General features: G+C 40.4%; 1 protein-coding gene across 14 annotated transcripts in view; it reads left to right on the top strand.

The window, feature by feature from the left end:
- The first annotated feature begins 10,696 nt into the window (after positions 1-10,696).
- PCM1 (pericentriolar material 1) overlaps positions 10,697-11,569 on the top strand; it is a 43,262-nt gene continuing 42,389 nt past the window's right edge. For 7 of the 14 annotated variants that reach the window (XM_082281337.1, XM_082281334.1, XM_082281333.1 and 4 more), the window contains exon 1: positions 10,699-11,089. The gene's annotated coding sequence lies outside the window, so the exon portion shown is untranslated. Of the gene's footprint in view, positions 11,090-11,569 lie in introns of all 14 variants that reach the window. The other 7 variants (XM_082281345.1, XM_082281335.1, XM_082281344.1 and 4 more) reach the window with 3 other exon arrangements.

Below are 11,569 nucleotides of genomic sequence, written 5' to 3'. Positions count from 1 at the left end.
GCTCTGAATTTAGAAAGTGGAAAAACGCATGGCATTTTAAAGTCAGATTTATTAACAATAAACAAATGAAATAAAATAAATAAAATAAAATAAACAATTTATTGAGGGTTATAAGTAGACTGCCCACCACTTGAGGGATTTAAACAAAGACTAGATGGCTAAAATACATGACTATGGTTCAGTTAAACAAGAATTATATACAGTGTCAAGTCAGAGATTTGTGTTATTCAAGAAGGTTATATGCTACCCATCATCAGAATGGTTTTGTAAAGATAAACATACTAAATAGAAGACTTTCAAAGAATATACAAGTGGAAGTCATATAAGCACAGAAGCAAGAGAGAGCTGTCTTTTTAGACCTGTTGGATACATTCAATACTGAAAACTTGCAAATGTTTGTGAGAGACTGGAGGAGATGGCTGGCATGAAACATTTCAGGCTGATGTGTGGGGAAAGGGGCAGACCAAGTCTTGCCCTGGCAAGGCAACACTCTGCTCCATACACCCCATCCCTGGGGCCTGTATCCCAGCCCCCACAGGGGCTGCCAATCCCTGGCACACCAGAGGCCATGCTCCGCACCTGCCCCTGGAGGCCCTAACCCAGATCCTGAGTGGTTACCAGACCAGAAGTCCTACCCAGGGGAAGGGCCCAGGAAAGCCAAAATGTACTTAAGCCAGAGCACAAGGCACGCATATTGTCTTAACCCTACCTCCCTTGGGTTTTGATCAGCTGAAACACTGCTGGAACCAGGAGCAGTAGTTATATTTGTTCTTTTCTGTATCTCTTCTCCCTTTTGCTTTCTTCTTCCCCTAATTCCCTCTTCTCAATGTTTGAGTAACTTTAAATTGGGTGGATTGGAGTTTGCTAGGTTGAATGAGCTTAGAGTTTGCTAAGTTATTGCTTTGTGAAATGCTTTATGTTGATTGAATGTTGCTGTCAACTTTTGCCAAAGTTCCCTGATTTTCTGAAGTTTGACAGTAAAGTTTCTGTTGTTTTGACCACTTGAAGAATATCTTGCTGATATTTTCTGCCATGCATCTGATTCAGGGTACGTAAAAGAACCTTCGTCCCTTTTAAGAATTCGTTGAGTGAGATCTGAGGCTTTACCATGTCATAGACCTTACTGTGGATGTTCACACAGATATTCAGGTTTGCTGTTCTTCGAAGAGTTTGCACAGAAGTGAAGGAAAACATTGCAAGGATCAATAATAACCCTTCTATCATTTTTTCATAGAGCACCTATAAAGGATAAAATGCTATTTCTCATTTCTACACTAAATCAAGATGTCTAGACTTCCTCCAAACAAGGTAAAAACATTCAGTTGTATTATATCCACTGTATACCTTTTTTTTGATGTTTAAAAGAAAAAGCTAGCACAAGAAATCAGTGGTCATTTTTACCATTATATTAGCACTTGCAGCTGAGTACCTCTCCAGGTATTTTAATCTGGCAGAAGTTTAACAACTTAGGGAAGTCCCAGACATGGATACTAGCTGGTGATGGGTGGATTGAGAGCAGATCTTAAGAGATGGGCTTAGTGGATGAAAAGCTAAATATGAGCCAGAAACACATCCTTGCAGCCCAGAAAACAAACTGTATCCCAAGCTGCATCAAGAGACAAATGGCCAGAAGGTCAAGGGAGGTGATTCTGCCCTGCTACTCCACTGTCATAGTAATACCCCATCTGGAGTACTGCATCCAGCTCATAGGCCCCCGGCAGAGGAAAGACATGACTCTGTTGGAGCAAGCCCAAAGGAGGCCACGAAGATGATCAGAGGCTGAAGCACCTCTCCTACAAAGACAGGATGGGAGAGATGGGGTCGTTCAGCTTGAAGAAAAAGAGGATCCAGGGGGATTTCATTGCAGCCTTCCAGTACCGAAAGGGAGCTTACAAGAAGACTGGAGAGAAACTTTTCTCAAGGGCATATACTATAGGACAAGGGGTAATAGCTATAAATTGAATAAAGGACAGGTTTAGATTAGATATTAGAAAGAAATTCTTTACTATGAGGTCAGACACTGCAACAGGCTGCCCAGAGAAGTTGTGGATGCCTCATCCCTAGAAGTGTTCAAGACCAGTTTAGATGTCACTTTGAGAAACCTGGTCTAGTGGAAGGTATCCCTGTCTATGGCAGAGAGGTTGGAACTAGATGATCTTTAAGGTCCCTTCCAATCCAATTCATGTTATGATTCCATGATTGTAAAATCAGCAAACGCAAGATAATGTATTCATAATATGATTCTTCATCATTCAGACTCCAAAGAAGTTGCAAACATACAATAAGCTTTAATAACACAAGGAACCATAGATTTTTCCCTTGTGAGTTGTAACACAGGCATTAAAAATGAGAAAAAAGTATACATTAATAGATCATGTGTATGATTTTTATTCAGGAAAGGTTTTAAATCACCTTCAGCTGTCATGTAGAAATATGGAAGGGTCAAAGATTGTATAACCACAATATAGTTACTGTGTTTGTCAAAATGTGCTTTTATTCCATCTGTTATAAATTAATTTGCTTATGCTCTTCTCTGCATTGTTTTCATTTGTGTAATGCTAAGGATAAAATAGGAAATATATAATGTATTTCATTCTAGGATTGGCTGAGATGATACATTTAAAAATGTGCATTCAACATTGTACATCCAGCATGATAATGAAATGGTCTTTCACATATGCTAAATCGTAACAATAATAAATTGAAAATATTTTGAAATGGAATATGATGCTTGGTTTCATAGCTTAGATGCTAGGCTTTTTTCCTGAGGAGTAAAAGCAAGTAAACAAACAAACAAAACAACCCCAAAACCCATCCTGACCAACTCTATGAAAATCATGATGTCTGAGTAAACTTAACTTTGGGGGTTTTTTTATATGAAGTAGTAATGATGTGTCACTCCCACACTAATATTTTGTTACCGAAACAGAACAAAGCTGAAATAAAAGATAAGCCAAACTCAGCTTTATGACTAAAAAACTCTGCATGTTAATGTTTTTAAAGGCAGCCTTCTTTCCAAAAGTGTATATTTCTTTATAGACTGACTTAAGAATTGCATGTTCTTTGTGCAAGGTAATCCACTTAAGTAGTTATTATAATTTATGATGTGCCCGTTTACCAGATATTATTATATCCTCCCTTTTTAAGTGTATTCTACAAATAAAAGCATTGTGTACAAGCTTCTCACACATAATGCTGTGGATGTTTGCATACCTGATAGATATTAAATGCCTTCCAGCAGCAGGCTACTGATGAAAGTGAGTGCAACTCTATCTGCTTAAGTGGAGTTACTTTATATTGTTCAGCAGTTCACTTCAACTATAGTTACATAAGAGATGATCCACATATCCAAGATAATAAAATGATAAAAAACTATACTGGATTTGATCAACAGTTTGGACTGCTGTAAAAAATTTTACCCACTAAGCTTTTAAAAGTTAAGTGTAGTTATTAGCTGTTAATATTTTATGATTCTTTGGAGACACCTAACAAAAACCAGAGTCTATCATACTTACTTCTGCATGAATAGATTCTGTGGATTTCTTCTTGCTAAAGCAATTTGGAATTTCAGTATTCCTTTGGAATAAGCTATATCAGTTTAACTGAGCCCTACTTAGTCAAGTGACAGCAATTTTCATGTACTGTCTCATTTACATACAAGAATCTTGGACGAGAGTATTAGAATAGCTACAAAACAAGATCAAATTTAAAAAGACATGCTCTTGGCAGTACAAATCCCTAAAGTTCATGAAATGTTGATGACTGACCTCCTCAAGGGAATTCCACTTATGCATGGGGAAGTATATGAAGTATATGAAGAAGTTCTGTTGTACCAAACACAGCAGAAATCAACAAAAGAAAGCAGGATCATTGTCCACTATTCCAATTCTCCACTGAGTTACTACTATTTGCTGAGGGTTACTGATTTTTTTGTCTCACTCTGAGACATTGTTGCTTTTTTCCTGTATTTCAGCTTCAGCTTCTTTCATCGTATTGATTACTAGTAATATTTTTCAATGCCAGATGCATTAGAGTACTACAAGCCACTACTTTGCTTACATTTGGACAGATAAGAAGCTTCAGAATATTTTAATTTTTTAAAATTTTTAGCATGCTGTCTTCAAAATGCTTGTCACAATCCTAATGAAAGCAGTGGTAGAAATAAATTGCACCAAAAATACAGCAATCCATCTATAAACTTATGAAGATTTTGCCATATTCATATATTCACCAAATATATTGCACATAGTGACCAGGGCCTATTACTGCAACCTGAAGTATGTAATCTCTACAAGTTGCATAATCACATGATCTATTTGAAATGTTACATCAATAAATGTAATTCCCTGGTGTGACCAAGAGATAAGCAGAAAATAACTTCTTACCTATTCTGAAATAACAGAATGAAGGCAATTAATTTTTTTGCGTATGGATAAAATATACAAAAATGAATCCCAGGTTTTAAAAAATATACCTCATTTTTGTGCAGTGTTCTAAGAAATAGGTGCATAATTTAGTAATTTCATAATCTGTCATTTCAGAGACACAATACAGAAATCAGCAACACATCATTATCATGGATAATACAACCAGCAAATTCAACATATTTAGACATTATTTTATCATACACCAAATATGGAAAAAAATCCCCAATTCTTATTAGAAATAAAGAATAAGCAGTCCCTCACATCTTTTTCAATAGGCAGTAGCAAAGACGGTGTAACTGGCACAGATGGAACACGTCACAGAGTTGAAGACCTAACAAACATCTAGGTCTGTACACATCTTGGCAGAATATAGAAAAACAGTGGACTTGGAGAAGGCCTAGAGTAATTCTTAAAAAAAAAAATATCACAGTAAATTCCACTGCTGGTGTTTGTCTTCTATTCATTTCCCTCAAAATGATAACAAATATGAATTAAACCATGTTGTGAGGAAATCTATCTGGCAAAGTGACTGACCTGATCAAGATCTTAGTGTGAGTGCCAAGAAAAGAACATGGCCCATAATCTTCTGCCTTATTTAGAAGAACAGCTTACATATCCTGCCTCCTCCTGTCTTCTTTACACAGGAAACTTCCTGCTGGCCTCAGTTTTCCTTCTGTCCTCTCAAAGAGATCGTTCTCCTATATTCTACTTTTGGAATGTCTTTGGAAAGGTGCACCAACTAATCCCTCTTCCTTGGTATTTATCAATTTAGTGCTGTTATCCATCCCTAACCAACAGTATAACTGGAACCACATAGCACCAAATCTCTACCACCAGGAAAAAAAAGGAACCAAAAAAGTAATTTAATTAGAAATGTGTCAGAAAGATTTAGATTACAAAGTTACTTAAAACCTTTCAAAATTACTCTAATTTAAATCCTTGCATATATATAGGTATGTATGTATATAGTCATTGGTATGTATGTATACAGACATGCAAAGCCATCATATTTGGTTACTTCTTTATTTGCAAAATCACTATCATAAAAGCAAGTATCTATTTCGAAAGCATTCTTGCCAGAGGATAAAATAAAGAATATCATAAAATTAATCAACTCTGTGTAGCTACAGTGGAACTCCTTATAATAACTTTTTTTATTAGAAGTCAGCACATGATTAATTATGAACAAAACTCCACATAATTATTTAGAATTTTTTTCTTTTTGTGGATTGGATGTTTGCTAGCAAACTGCTTAGTGGCTGTAAAATGACCTACAACTTCAGCAGATTTCTTCCTGTTTAAAGAAATATAAACACACATGAAAAAAATATTAGGTGGCCTTGAAGAATTCACTGTAGCTTTTATATGCTAACTATTTTAATGCTGGTATGTCTTCAACATAACTCAAGCCATACAGTGTAAAGAAAGCACTTAGTTATGAATATACAGGAGTGACTGATACCAGATACATTGGAGATAGCCAGCTACAAGCAAAAAAGTAGGAAGACTCTACAACCTTTTCGTCTTAGAATTTTAATTTGCAAATGAGAATTCTTAGTTGGGATCATTTCTCTGTGTGTGGTGGGGTTGCTTATTTCTTTCATATTCTTGTTCTTTGATTAAATTCAGAGATAGAAATTTATGTGGCATTTCTAAGCTGTATAATATTTTTCTTTTTCCTGCTCACTTTTTAATGTATTTACTTGTTCAATGTAACATATGTTTATGTTGTGACTCCCGAAATCTAAATAATGTGGAAGTGGCTAGATAATATCGTGATATAAAACAACCACCCAAAATATAATGAATTAAAGGTCTTTCCTACTCACTTTTCTGAAGAATCTGCAGATACACCTGGTTAAGTCAAATCTGTCATTTCAAAACAACTGAAGTAGTTCTTTTCTTCTTGGATTATCTTTGTTGGCCAAGGAATAAACTGAAGATGCTAATGGACTACAAATAGAAAAAAAAAAAGAGATGAGACTATGTAACTTAGAGTACAATGTATCAAATATAATGTTGAATTAAATAACATGGAGGGACATCCAGATTAAAACCCATATTTGTATGTTGCTTGTGAAAATTTATTTAATTTCTAAAGAGTGAAATAATATTCATAACCTTTGCTATATAGACCTCTTTTAAAACGGTTTTAAAAACAGGTTTTAATGAAGTCTGACTTCAAAGAGGACAATAAGAAAAATGTGGTCTTCAGGCTTCTAGGCAGGGCAGCATTGGTGATCCTGATGTGTTTTGGTTGTGTGAAATAAGTGTGTTTAATAAAACAAAACTCGTTATTTCTTGTGGGTCCATCCATCATTTTATCACTTGGTCTAACACCAGTCACTAATACTTTACTAGAATGTAATACCTCGAGTGCATTAACATCACATGTTAAAGATTGGTGAGATACTAGCAGTACCAAGAGGATTACTTTCTGCACCCCTAAGGATATGGAAAGGGTTTACAATGGGGATCCCATCCATGCTTCATTTGAGATTTTTCCTGGGATCTGAGTAATACCTATCTTCCAATTATTCTTCTTTCCTTTATTACTTCTGATGACTGTTTTGCTTGAGTGGATCATCAAGAATGGTTTCCTTTTTGTCCTGTTTTCTTCATTTGTATTAAATCAGTGAATCCTGACCAGCCTAAAGCTTGGCTTTGTGGTCTTAAATGCCTGTGCCTCTCCCCCTACAACTGCTTAACTTGTTATCAGATCTCATAGGGATAAGTGGACACTTCAGGTTGACACTCTTTGTTAATGCCTTAAAAGATATTTCCAATCTAATATTACACAAAGAAAGAAAAAATACCTTTAGTATAGTAGCTTGGTAGTCACTGTGTAACCATATTATGGTAGACTTATCATTTTTGGCCAGTTTAAATTTTGCAGCAAAAACCTCTTTGTCATAAAATCAGGGAAAACATGGACAACTACTGCTTGAACTGAATGCTCAATTAATTACTATCATTGTTCCAGGGCCTTTAAAAATCTCTCTCCCCAGATACTTCTCCCATCTCCTCTGTTTCAGTAAAAAATTAATCTTTCACTTCTTGTCTCCAGTCCTTACATGCCTGTATTTTGTTTGCTTTCTTTCACTTTGAAATGATAAAGTAAAATTAACAAGATACAGCCAACAGTCGTGCAAGGAAAATATCATCATTTCTCTGACATGGCTTTCAATCCTAATTAAATTGGGCTATCTCAAAGATGAACCATTCCGTTTCTGTGAGGATGCACTCATTAGCATGTCTGCTGAGAGAGGTGCTTATAACAGAGATCTTTGTAGGGGGGGGTTAGTTGCTGTCTCTCTAGAGGCTCACTAGTGTTGATATAGGACTTCCCCCCACCCCAAATATTTCTTTTATTTAATTAACAAGACATTTTTTAAGCCATATGAGTTTTGCCTCATAATCATTCCCAAATCCTGAGGTGTTGTATTTTACAACAGTAGTGGAGAACCACCTACTGGAAATAATGCTTCTTGCAGTGCAATCCACGATTCCTTCGTGTCTGTTGTAACTTTTTGAATTTCCATCCCAAATGAAAAATGGCTCTGAGGAGCCATTTCTAAAACAAACAATAAAAAGGAAAAAACACACAAACAAGTTTGCAGCCAATTCCAGAATAGGGGCAGAAAATAAGAAGAGAAAAATCATCTTCCAAATGTCAAGCAGGAATCAGAGTAATGATGCTGTAAGCTCATACTGTGCTAAGGAAAACACACAGTTATGACATATAAGGGACTACACTAAAATACTTCATTGTTACTGAAACATACTACAATCAATTTGATTTTTTTTTCCTTGACAAAGTATTACATTTCTTATGTAAGTTTGAGGGGGTTTGGTTTTTTTTTCCTGCAGGAAACAAGAGGAATGAGGGAGCTGTATTTTAAGAATAAGGCACAGCAAAAAAAAAAATATATAGTCATTATACTAGGGCAGTATTTTCTCTTAAGTTCTGCCTCCACCTGCCAGGCCGTGGGAGATTTGTCACCATGATAATAGAAAACATCTTGTCAACAGCAACACTGCCAATATTGTGATGAATATCCAGACAAGATACTTGAGTTCAGAAAAATAGGACATTAGTTAAAAGTATAAAAAAATGCTGATAAACTAACTTCTTTATTAGCTGCAGAATTGCAATACAGATTGATAATACATATTCATCACACAGAGAGCTTCCATCAAACTGTTGTAGATTGTTTTCAAAGTGATTTCATTTGTGGATATACAGTCAAGCAGCTCGTGGCAGAAATAGGAGAAAAGTTCTGCTCTAATAGGCAGTCTTACACTCACCTCTTTCACTCACTCAGTATTGTCCAGAACTATTTCCTTGATATGAGGGAATCTGCTGGAGATAACAAAAATACTTTCATTGAAACATCTTTATTTTGAAGCTCTTCCAGTTACTTAGTTCCTTTTCTAGATTACAGAGAGATTAATGGATCATTGAAAGGATACATGTGTCCTTTTTTTTTTTTTTTAAGCAAAATTCATTAGTACAAATCCTAATATGGGAGATACGGGCTAACTACATTTCCATGTTGTACCAGAAGAATGTTTCTCTAGCAGGATCAGTTATAAGGCACATGTAAATGCTTAAAGCTTTTGCTTTAGAAACGCAGTGTAATGGAAACGCTGAAAATGCTGGGGTTTTCCATTTTGACAAGGGACAATACCCCCCCAAGTGAAAGTCAAATAAACAATACCAGCTTCGCTGAAATAGAAATTCTGAGTGTGTTATCCAAGTCCAGTCTCCTGAAGGACTAACAGCTTCCTCGTGAGGGGAAGAGGAAGGGAAGGCGCTCATCTCTTCTCTGTGGTGACCAGTGACAGGACCCGAGGGAATGTCCTGAAGTTGCATCAGGGGAGGTTTAGGTTGGATATTAGGAAAAGTTTTTTTACCCAGCAGGAGACTGGGCACTGGAACAGGCTCCCCAGGGAAGTGGTCACAGCACTGTGAAAAACGAGGTTCACTCTCCTGTTAGAATTTAAAGAGTTTAATATAAAGACAATAAGAGACACATAAAATAAAGCAAAGGGATAACGGCCGGGTGCCTTGGCGCTCTGCCAAGAGCACACCTGATGCTCGAGGTGAGTCCTTTTTATACCATTTTTACTGTCTGTTCTTTATTCATATTAAAACTTTTCCAGGAATTGATCTGCATGGCCACTCCTTGAGTCCGCCTTTTTAGAGCATGCGTATTCTTCTGCCTTGCGATTTTATTTCTTTTGATTCTTGGGGTTGGGCCCTCTTGGTAAGAGTCGATGGTAGGGTGGATCTCTTAATTCTCCAGACAGTCAGGGCTGATTGCAGCTTTGGGCCTCTTTGTCCCCCGGGCAGAGCGGTGATAGCGGCTCTCGGACTCTCCTGGCTGCCCTTTCTCCGGGCAGAGCAGCCTTTGGGCCCTTTTGTTCCCCGGACAAAGTGTTGATTAGCAGCTCCTTGGGCCTCATCCTCTGCTCGCTTGGAGGTTATCTTACTTGCTCACACTTGCTAACATTCTTGCTAAAAAGAGAGAAAACTACATCCACACAGCAAAAAGCATTTCTAACATTATATAATTATCTACTTTAATACTTTGCGAGAAGCCAATACTATAATGTATGTTTATAACAGCACCAAGCCTGACAGAGCTCAGGAAGTATTTGGACAACACTCTTGGGCACAGTGTTAACTCCTGGGACGTCCTGTGTATGGCCAGAGTTGGATCTTGAAGGGTTGCATCCAACTCAGCATATTCTATGATTCTAACAACTTCTGTTAAATACCAAGCACAGTGCACAGGCTTCCATGCACAACTATTGTTTTTTAAACGCCAAACCCTCTAGTTATATTTTTTCCCCCAAAGGAAAGTACAAAGAACCTAGATGCATAAACTCCATGCCACAAATCAAGGAGCAAAACACGCCAAAGGCCGACAGGAACAGAGTAGTCGATACTGCTCCAAACGAGGGCAAGATCTGATCCTTGCCCACGCTTAGGGTTTCGACGTGATTTTACTCGTCTTCCAACCAGGCAAAAGCATTTACAGAGTTCATCGCTGTTTTCGTATTTTATTTTATAAGAAAAATACGCTCAGCGATTCCCCACCGTCCGCAGAACAGCAGCGGATGCGCCCCAGTCCCTCATGGGGCGCGGCGGTGCAGGGCGGGGCCCTGTTGGGAAAACTACTACTCCCAGGAGGCACTGCCGCCGGCCCCGGTGGCGCCAGCCGTCCCTCGCGCAATGCACGCTGGGAGTTGGAGTTTCTTCGCACCCGGCTCTTTCACCGAGCGCCCCGGCGGTTGCGCGGGGGATCCTCAGGCGCCCAGCGGCCTGGGTCGGGCGGGGCGCGCGCAGTGCGGAGGGGCCTGGGCGGGCGGAGGTTGCCAGGTAACGGTGAGTGTCTGTCTGTCTGTCTGTATCCCTCCGCCAAGGACCGCCCCCCGTGCCCCCGGCGGAGTGGCGGCCAAGATGGCGGCGGTGGCTGAGGCAGGAGCGCTGTGAGCGCCTCCGCCGGCCCTGTTCCGCCGCGTCGGGCGAAGCGAGGCCGCGCCGCTCCTTCGCTGTCCGAAGGCGAAACGCTCGTCCGGCCAGCCCGGGCCCCGCAAGTGGCGGCCGGCGGTGGAGGAGGAGCCAGGCCGGGTGACCTCCCCTCCGGCGCGGGGTGAGCTGTGAGCTGCCTTCTCCTGCCCCTCGCGCGGTGCGCTGCCCCTTCCACGTCCCTTTCCCGTGGTGGCGGCGAGGCCGCGCTGGTGCAGTGGGGCAGGGCGGCCAGGAGCGGGCAGTGGGCTCGGAGGCAGGTCCGGGGCGGCGGGGAAGCCGTGCGGCGGCAGCGGGCTGTGCGGGCCGCGCCCCTCGCACAGGGCAGGGCGCGTTATCCGCTCTCCAAGGAGACGCCGCCGCGTTCGCGGCAGCGGAGGCGCCTTGACCAGAGCCCGCCTACCCACGCACCCCGCGCCGCCCGGGCTTTGGCGCCGGGAAGGAGCGGGATTTCCTCCCGCCGCCTTCGGCCCGGGACCGCCTCGCCCGCCTCAGGCAGCGAGTGGTTCGGCCGGCAGAGGCGCCGGGTCATCGCTCGCTCGCCGGCCCCGTTGGCGGCAACGAGATCCGCCGGGCCTGAATTCGGTGCCCGCTGTGGGATCGG

The sequence above is a fragment of the Coloeus monedula genome (assembly GCF_965178545.1).
Source record: "Coloeus monedula genome assembly, chromosome: 5".
Classification (NCBI taxonomy): domain Eukaryota; kingdom Metazoa; phylum Chordata; class Aves; order Passeriformes; family Corvidae; genus Coloeus; species Coloeus monedula.
This window is presented reverse-complemented; position numbering and strand designations above follow the sequence as displayed.